Here is a 10,333-nt window from a genome sequence, read left to right as displayed (position 1 = left end):
TTATAAGGGCCTGGCCCTGCCCCCTCCTGGCCACATGACCTGCCTGGTTGCCCTAGCAACCCCCATCTGTGTTGCTCCAGGGTGCTTCAGCAGCCCTATTCCTCCTGCTAGTAGCAGGCACCCTGGTGCCCTGTTACACCTCTCTCCTTCCCGGGGCATCTCCTTAGGAGCGGGGCGTGGGAGTGCCCCACGACATTTATATTTCTAAGTTCAGTGATTGGAGGATTTGATAATTGTCCCGCGTTTCTACGTTTAGTGGTTGAAATCTGGAAATTTATGAGCGATAACAAGTCTAACTGATTGTCCCGGGGCCCGAGGTAAGAGGAGACACTTACCTGCAGCTCAGGACAGGAGAGACACCAAGCTGGGGGGAGAACCCGCGCAGCTCATTAGCCGCATCTTTGTATAGCTGCGGCCAGCAGCTGACGGCAGCACCGGATGCCAGCCAGGGGATTTTAAAATGGCGGCCGCCGTTCCAGAGGCAGCGGAGAGCCTGGGAAGAAAGAAACGGTTAGGGCCAGAGACAGTGAGGGAACTCTGGGACGGACAACCTCGAGCTGGCGTGCCGGAGGGAGCAGTGACCCCTAAGAGAAGACGACCGAGACATTGGCAGATCGTCCCTGGAATGGTGGATCAGGTGAGCTGCTAGAGGTCGGAACGACCCGGGAGGATTCTGAGGACCCTGAAGTAAGTGCCGGGACGGTGGGTGCGAGCCACGCTGAAGAGGGGTGAAGGATCGTGGATCACCTGGCTGGAGGGAGATCAGGGCAGGATCGCCGCCAAGACCAGCAGATGCCTGTTAAAGAGATAGGAGCGGGGCAGCCAGAGAGCAGCTAAGGGGAATCCCTTCCCCGCCCCATCCGGGCTAGGAGGGATCTGGTGAAGGGTCAGCATGACAGTGAGAATATCAGTGACTCCTAGTGTAGAGGGTTTTACCGGGTGAAGGGCTTGTGGTGCGGGGTATACAGATGGTGTGACTGAGGCACCGGTGTAGGTTAAGGTGAAGGGGCTTACACTGAGGTAGGGAATCCTCAGATGGTGGGATCGAGAACGAAGGACGTGTGGGAAGCCTGCAGAAGCAGCACAGAGCAGGCACGGGAAAGCGGAGCCCACAGGTGGTGTGAGGCCGGGGTGTAGGGGTGAAGGATCCCCATGTGCAACCGGCGGGCCAAGCCCAGGCCACCGAGGGACCTGTGAACTAGCCCCGCCCACTGGGGCAACAGCAAGTCGTGGCAGGTGAGAGCGGGGTTGGCGATGGGAGAACGAACACCCACGGTGACAACCAGGTCCGGATGGGGAGTAGCCAACGACCAGGAGGGCAGTGCTCCCAGGAACGACACAAGAAGGCCCGTCGGTGACGCTGATAATCATTTGTTCATAGTGATATACTTAATTGGTAGTTAGTGAACTATTCCATTTTATCATAAATTTTTAAATTTTGTTTCTGACTGTGTGTGGTGTGAAGGGCATTTTCTAAAGACAGAAGAAAAGCCGGATGATTTCTGTTCTAAAGATTCTACAATCTAAAGACAGACGGTAGCTAGATGGAAGCAAATTAAATATTTATTTATGTATTAGTTTTATGTGGTACCCTATTCAAAGAAGGTTTAATGTAGCTTACAATAAAGCCCACAAGATATAAAACAAAAACAGAATCCCCAAACAGCACCCCAAAATCTTAGGTCATTTTTACATAACTTTCTGACGTGGCACTTGTGCTTTTAATTATCAAGCCATGCTAATTAAGAGCACCCGCATGTCATGTGCTTCAGTGGTGGAGTGCATCCCCATGTTGAGAAAATGGCGGCAGGGTGCTTTGAACTAAAGCACATTGAATGTGTTTTATTTCAAAGTGCACCATCACCTGTATCTCAGTGTGGAGATGTGCTGCATCGCTGATACACATGATGCGTGAGGCTGCCGGAGCACATCAATTTACATGCTCCAGCAGAATTGATTAATCAAGTCTGCACTGGATTTCCAGCACTTTGAAGCAGGCTCCCCACGTATGTAAGTGCCTTTAAAGGCTCCAAATTTACCCACCTCACCCACTTCTGCTTCTCTGCCCCTCACACAGGAGGTAGTATAGGAGTGATGTTATAGCTGTCATGGTCCAGAAATTATGCAAGAGGTAAGGATTTTTTAAGTTGGTATCTTTTACTGGACCATATCCATAGTTGGGATTGAGTTAGACAAGCTTTCAAATGCAAAAATGCACCTCTCATCCAGGAGAGCATCCTCAATACCCATTCCAATATTTATCCTTTCAGGAAAATATAAAGGGTAGGCAGATACACCCAACTTCCATTTCAGAGTACAATATTAGTGAAGTTCTTTGTATATACTAAATATAAGCAGAGAAATAAAAAAACACTATATGATGATGATAATGATGTTATTTGAAGAAGCCAAACCTGTGAATACCTTCTTCCAATTGTAGCAATTAGTAACATGAGCTCTGGAATCCATATCAGCAGAAGGCAGTGAAGATTCTTATATCCTAGAGTGAATTGTTTTTGAAAGTAACCAAATTTTTTTTTCCAAAATGTTGTTCCCCAGATACACTGCACTAGGTTTTGTTTTTTAAAGCTATTTCTTGGTTGGCAGATCCCTAGCTTTCTTTTATTTATAAAGCAAATCAGGAATCAATTCTGGATAGGCATCTGTCTGGGGTCTGGATAGGCAACTGGCTGGAGTCATCTGACCCCAACACTTTCCTGCCTAGGCAGGGGGTCAGACTCGATGATCTGTTGAGGTCCCTTCCAACCCTAGCATCTATGAATGGACATCTGAAAACAGAAAAAAGTTATAGATGAACTACAGGAAGTGTAGAAAACTAGTGTCACACTGGGTTGTCTTGTGGGCAGTGAGGTCTGTGGGTCATCACTCAGGGGTCAAGGGGCTGACCAAGGTTGGGAGAAGTGAATAGAATCCAGTTGTGGGTCCAGTCAGGAAGCCTGGAGGTCGGTCTGAGAACTGGGTCTCGGAATAAGTCAAGTCAGGAAGACAGTGGGTCAGGCAGAGCACAGTGTCGGAGGGTAAGCTAGATCAAGCAGAGAGCAGGATCTAGGGATAAACTGAGTTATGAAGCCAAAGGATCAGACAGCATAGTCAGAGGGCAAGCCCAGTTTGGGTAGCCAGGAAATCAGACAAAAAGCAGGCAGAGGCACAAGCTGTAAGGAACAGTAAGATGGTCTGGATAAGGGCTGTGCCCTGTTGCCTGGACACTTCCTTTTCTAAGTCAAGAGTTTATGTGAGAGGAATGAAGGGTTAGCTCATCCTGGCTGGCCACTGTGGTAACAGGATGGATGGGAGGCCAGACCAAAATGGAGATGGCCTAAAAACTGGCTTAAACTAAGTACAACAATTAAGAGTTTGAAAAAGAAATGAAGGAAATGAAAATGTACATTTTACCAAAGCACTGTGTATATGCCTCCTCTGTGATAATCCTGAGATCACAGCTTGTACCCACTTGCTTGCACTCTGCGTGCACCACTTGCAGAAAAATGTTACTTGACTATTTCTTAGCACACATCCAAACGCAGGGGTGGGCAGTTATTTCAGATAGTTTACTGAGTTTTGGCAAGCCATTGAGGGCCACATGACAGGCAGCCAGGGACAGATAAATACTAATTTTCTAAATTTTTTAGGGGCCCTGCGGGCAGCATAGAATGGCCTAGCATGCCGCATTTTGCCCAGCCCTGTCCAAAGGTGTTCCCAGGATTTCTCTTGGATGTACTCCTGAGAGCAACACTAGGCATGGCAGTGCCTAATGTTCTAAAGGCAATAGCGCAACATTTTTTCAGGATGCAGCTTGGGTGGAGCAGTAGTTAGCGGGTAGGTTTTATTTTTCTGCGGTTGTTTGAAGATTGCCGCAGAAGAGGTATAATTATGCCCAGTGACCAGGATAGGGCATAAATATCTGTTATATTAATGTATTTGTAAAAGCCCAGGAATGTGAGAAGTTGATTTCAGGAATTCCAACTGGTGAGTAATGTTTAAATTAAGAAAAGGGGGAAAAACTTAACAATCGAGAAAGAACTTCCTACTTGTGAGAGATGTTCTCCTCTTAGTCTTGCAAGTGAAGTGATGAAAGCCTTTTCATTAGGAAATTTTAAACAATTTTAAAGCAAGTCTGGGAAAAGCATTAATACATATATATCTTGAGGTACTGTTGCTCCACCAATGTCCCTGGGCCAGATCCAGCCCCTGAAAAGACTGGGAATGGCCCATGACACAAAGGATTAGTGGCAAACAGACCAGTTCAGCATGTGTCCTTCCCTGCTCTGCACTGTGCTGCTGATCTGCTCTGTAGTCCTTCCTGCTCTCTTCCTCCACTTCCCCTATTGCAGGTGCTGTTTAGTAGATGTAAGCTCTCTTCTTTTCTCTCCCTCCCCTCGCCTTCCCTTCCTCTGACATGAACAGCCACCTCTCTTCACCCCTCTTTTCCTCCCTTCTGCCCAACCACCTGACTTCCAGTCTAATAGGTTGAGCACCACTGTATTTCACAATTGAGTATCAGCACAAAAATAGCCTTCACTATCTAAAAGGCCTTTTCCATTTCTAATTTCTCTCTTTAAAGCAGATGATTTTGATGCAGCATTTTTACAGTAAAAATGAGACCACTTGGATGTCAAGTTCAGGATCAAAGTTGGAGAGTGGAAATGGCAGTTTCTTCTTAAGTGAAATGGAAACTGAGTAGAGATACATTTAGACTATTGCCTTTGCCTTTCAGAGCTTTTATTTTCACATATAGAATATATTAGTTTTGTACTGTATAGGAATAAATGTTTCTGAGAGCACTTGCACAGAAGTATACAACAAAATGGTATATGAACACCATTGATTGAGTAGGGCATTGTGTTATTAATGAGCTGGTTTTTTGTCACTATCTAGCATCTTTTTCCAAAAAATAAATATCCTTTCTTAAATCCTCAGCTTGTGTTCTCATCTTGATTAACAAATATCAGAGGTAAACTTTAGAATCCAATAAACAAGTCACTCCATTAGTAACACCAAAGGATTTTTGTTTCTGAAGATATGTGGAGTGGAGCTGACTTTCCACTTTGAATAGAGAACTTCTTTTAACACCTTCTTAGAATCAAGATATCCCTGGATGGACTTGAGGCACCCTTGGATAGCTGCAGCTGAGACCTCCCAGCCAGGGAGTGCATACCAGGCTCCTGGTGGCTGGGGCTAGGGACAGACATTCAAAAAGCCTGAGCCTGAATTGATTCAATCTTTGCAGGTTAGTCTTTCTTCCAAGGAAGGAACAGAGGGACATTACCAGCTGACCTGTTGATCAGCTCCAAAAAGCCCTGAGTAGACACTGTCCTGTCTGCCTTTGTCCTGTCCCAGTGAATTGGAGACACACACAGACACCTGTCGGCATTAGCTAGCATACCACATGCTGGCTGGGGTCTGTGCTGTGGAAGATGGGAGGGGGATCCCTGCTTGAGCAGCTAGTGGTGAGTGGGGGAGTGGGGCAGGGGGAAGCCAGGCAGACCCTGCTGTGCCTGCAGTCTCTGCCAGAGCTCTAGCTAGGGAGCAGAGGGGAAGGGCCAGCCCTGCTCTCTGGAGCAGATGGCACATCCCAGCCCAGGGCTGCAAAACATCTGGGATGCTAGGGACTCTGGTTTAACTTAAATCAGAAAAGCATCTGGGACAGACACTTCATAAACCAGTTTGACCCAAATCAGTTAAGTCTGATACTATATTCAACCAGGTTTATCTTAAACCAGTTTCAGCCATTTTGAAACTGGTTTACATGCACTGACCTTTTGTTCTGTTACAAGTTTAAACCAGTTTCTGGTCACCTAAACCAGTTTGTGTAATGTCTGTTCGTAACTTGGGGAGAGTACATCCTGCAGCTCACAGGACTTATAGCCCTGACTGCTATACACCCACATGAAGCTGGAACTGCAAGCCCCTTCAGATGTGGGAGTCACAGTCCCGGGTGCATCCCACACGCTGACAGGACTCAGTCAGTAGCCATAGTCAGCTGATGGGATCTGCAGTCCCAGCTTCATGGGAGCCATGATAGGATTTAATGTGCCCTCAGTCATGCCTCCTGTCATGCATATGTGGCAGGGCAGGAGGTGCAATTGTGTGGGTCACATGTTAGATCCCAGCATGCCTTTACCTGCACATGTAGAGTGGACCTAACAGTGCTAATATTGTGTGACACCATGTGGCACCCTTGAAAGGACCTGTAGGTTGAGACTCACTGCTTTGTTATTTTAACCATGATATAACATCCACCACATATTACCAAATAATGCAGATTATATTTGACCTGTTTCTGTGGTTGATTTTATTGGTTGGTGAACTTTTTGAAAGCTTTTTTTCCAAGAGAAAAAAATTGCTTCTTAATTAATGTGCCTAATAAAGGAACTGAAAATATTTTCTGTCCTGAGGCTTCCTTCTTCCTTAGCTTTCTGTAATGGCCTTGTAAATGCCTGTAATTCATCTCTGTTGCCTTTGTTGTTGCCATCCTCTGGTTCTTATGGTAAGTATTTGTATCAAGCTTGTTAGTGTCTTTGATCTATAGGGAGTCACCAGCCTCTTTGAGGGGTGGGTATGCTAGCCAGCCTTTGTTCAGAGATCAGTACATGTAAGAAGCAGGTTCATTTGTAGGAAAGATAGCTGAAATAGGAATAGCTGCCCAAAGTACAGCCCCATATGATGCTGGGCAGAAGCTGAACTATGTGGAAAAGGTATTTTACTGGGGACTGAGTGTAAAGAAGGTGGTTATGCAGGAGAAGCCAAAAACACACTTGTAGTATGGCCTTCACAGAAATTGGAAATGTTTTATACAGAGAGCTGGCTAGAGGGAGACTCATATTTCTGAATAAGGAAACTGGTCTCTTCATTACTAAGTTGCATGCTGAAAAACAGGGTTCTGCATGTTTATGTAAATTGAATGGATTTTCAAATTTTCACCATAAAAAGTGTCCCCAAAGCCAAAAGCTTTCATGAGGGAGAAAGTATTCTTTCTCCTGCGGTTATTCAACAGAGTCCAGAAGCATTAGACTCTTTCTAGTTCTTCTTTCAAGACATATCTTTACTATTTTGGGGTCAGATCCTACTTGTCTGCTAAATATGAGTAGTAACTTATTGTGCAAGTAGTTCTGAACACCTCTTAAGTAAAGGTAACAGCATTATGCCCCACAGCGTTGTGTTTTTCTCCTTTTGTTTCCATCACAATATACATTTGTCATGGTTCTAAATATGTTGCAGAATCTGTTGATAGTACTCGTAGTACAATTTAATTGGCTTTTCTTAATTCTTCCTTTTAACGGATATATGATATGCTTTATTAGTATTATTTCTCATTTCCATATATTGCAATGCTTAATATTTTGGATTGAGATTGGAACCAGATTAATTTCTATATGCAAGGCAAAAAAGGAACTATTTGATGTATAAAATTTGGTACTAGTTTTAGCTTAATCCTAATTAATGTAGTTCATCCTAATACTATTTTGCAGAACATACACCAGGTAAAAAGAGTTTGAGTTCCTAAAATGACACCTGCACATGCTGATAGCTCTCTCCATTTCTGCAGACAGCCAGAGGTCATTCTATATAGTCCAATTCATTTGTTATTCTGTAGTGTAAAGTTTCACATTTATGTGCCCGATAACAGGTTCTAGGATGGGATTTAAATTCACTACACGTAGCTGTCTTTGGGACTCACATCTGGATGGCATTGCAGAAGCATATTGCTGAAAGCAAACAGACTAGCAGTTTGATCAATAACAATGGAGTCTGAGAAAACACTGGATGCCTGAATAAGATTCCATTAAAAAAAAAGGCGAGACGGAGAGATGTCTAATGCAGTCCATTTAATGTAGAACTCTCCAGAGACTGAAGTGGGGATTATGCCTGCTGCCCTTCTTATTAAAAATTGGTACAGATGATGCTCATTGGGTGAATGGCATCTCAATAACAGGCGCTCTATTACTCATGAATAAGATTCTAATTATATCTTAATGATCTCAACTACAAATAGGAAAACAAAATCTTCGTCTGCCTGAATGGTTACCTTAGTGGCTGCAGGATAGGCAAGATTTAGATTATCTATCTCCTCTCACTAATCTCAGGGGACTTCATTGTGAAAAATGAGACTTGTTTATGGTAGGGAATTAAATTGCTGTAAAAGGTTATTTCAACAGACAGTTGGGAAATCATAATAAAATAATTTAGTAAAAATGGGAGCTAGAGTATGCTTAATGAAACATGATTAGATTTAATTTTCTTGCTATTTCAATCATTAAAGGTACATTATCCTTTCCCAGACCTCATTTGGGCTCTTTGCCACCGACCCACTTTTCAGTAAGGGAGTTCCATTAGGATATAAAAAAAGGCTAATAATCCCATACTGCCCTTTCCAGTCCATCCTTCTTTAAACTCATTTACCAGTTTTTCAGGTATATTTTAGATATTTTTCCCTTTTCTCTCTCCCTTTTCTCTTCCAATCCTGTAAGCATCCTTGAGTGTGAACAAACCATAGCAAGGGAAATAGGGTCCATGGAATTAAATGAGACAGAGTGCTGATTTAGTCATCTTTAATAATAATGCTAGTGTTAGGGATTGTCATCAGTCATTAAAAACTAAACTCTTTTTAGTTATCACCCATAGCTTTAATTAAAAATACTTAATTTTAACATAGGAATAGACTCTATTATATTAGTTTAAACTAATAAGCCTGAACAGAATACAGACATAGTGGAGAAGAGTTGCTAACAGGGTTTGATCATGCTGCTTTGATTCTCACTAGGGCTGTGTGAAATGAGCCCTATTGGATTTGGATTCAGCTGGAATTGGGGACAGTGATTCGGTTCATTGATTTGGATCACTGTCCCTGATTTGATTTGACCGAATCCAAGTCTTAAGATTCGATGCTGATTCAGTGAATCAGCGATTCAGACACAGGCACAGCTTTAAAATTTTTTTTCTACATACCTTGAGGTAGCAGTGCGGTTCATGATCGCTGCGATGCTGGGGCGTATGGAGTGTCCCACAGCAGCACCGGGGGGGTTCTCCAGCATGCTCAGCACCGAACCCAGAAGTGGACAGGAAGTACTTCCGGTCTACTTCTGGGTCTGCCAGGGAGTGCACTGGGGGCCCCCCGTACCCTTCCTGCTCTGATCAGAGGTGCCCCAGCACTACAGTGATCAGAGCCCCTGCTACCTAGAGGCGCACAGAAAAAACATTTAAAGCTGTATCTACGTCCGAATCGCCAAATCTGTCTGAATTGATTCAGAGGGTTCAGAATCGATTCTCAGAAATTAAAAGGTCCTCTGATTTGATATGGAGTTGGAGATTTGGCCACTGAATCGGGCCAAATCTCCACTGAATTGAATCAGACACTGAAACTTTGCATAGCCCTAATTCTTATCTCTTGTTTGCATTCAGTTATCTGCAGGGAAAACTCTAACTTATACTGCTGGTATCTGATCTTCTAGTGTTGTATGTTGTGAATCCCTGCTTTGCAACCCTGTTTTTTATTTTCCCCTCCATAATTCTTCCCCCACCACTGCACACTTTTCCCTTATGTTGACTGAGGCATCTCAAGTTTTAGGAAATGATAGCGCTGGCTTAATGCCATCTTGAGATTCTGTACCCAGATGTAATTCTCAGCCAATGTAAATTAACTTTCTGCTACTAAGTGAAAAGTAATCTCAGCAGTTGGAAGAATCTGTACCAGGCCAATTAATTCTGAACTCCAGTGTTTAGTGAATAATACACATTAACCATATACTGTCTTGCCCACAGCCTCTGTCATACTTTCTTACTGATTCTAATAATTGCAGTTCCTCATCATATGTGAGTACCGTGTATATCTGACATTTTCAGCTGCCCCTAAATCTAGTCCAACTGTGATATGGGCAGTTTTTTCAACATTTTTGCCTTCTCATCTCCTTTATTTTTCACTTACAAGTGTGCAGAAATATGGGAACCCTTTTGGAGAAGAAATTGATGCAAGCAATGAATTTGACCAAGTGATGGAATAGCTTAAAGCAAACTGATGATACTCAATAAATCCAAACTGTTGTTCATTAATACAAAAGTAAATGATCCCCAATAAGTACAATTTAAGTGGACTTGTAGACCGTGTTTGCAGTAATAAGTATTTTGGAGGGAATTAAGAATAGTGCTTTTTGGGAGTTTTTGACAAAACTGTTTTGTCAAAAAATGCTGTTTTGAAAACTGAAACTTTTAATGGGAATAATATCTGCAGGGACCAAACCAGGAAAGCCAAGGCTGCAACTGAACTCCAACTAGCTTCAGGCATCAAGGACAACAAAAAGTCCTTTTTCAGATATGT

The 10,333-nt window shown here is 43.4% G+C and overlaps 1 protein-coding gene across 2 annotated transcripts in view; it reads left to right on the top strand.

Moving 5' to 3' along the window:
* ULK4 (unc-51 like kinase 4) overlaps window positions 1-10,333 on the top strand; it is a 442,797-nt gene that overhangs the window by 271,252 nt on the left and 161,212 nt on the right. The gene's annotated exons all lie outside the window — the stretch shown is intronic.

This window comes from Crocodylus porosus, unplaced genomic scaffold (assembly GCF_001723895.1).
Source record: "Crocodylus porosus isolate Cpor-Errol unplaced genomic scaffold, CroPor_comp1, whole genome shotgun sequence".
Taxonomy (NCBI): Eukaryota; Metazoa; Chordata; order Crocodylia; family Crocodylidae; genus Crocodylus; species Crocodylus porosus.
This window is presented reverse-complemented; position numbering and strand designations above follow the sequence as displayed.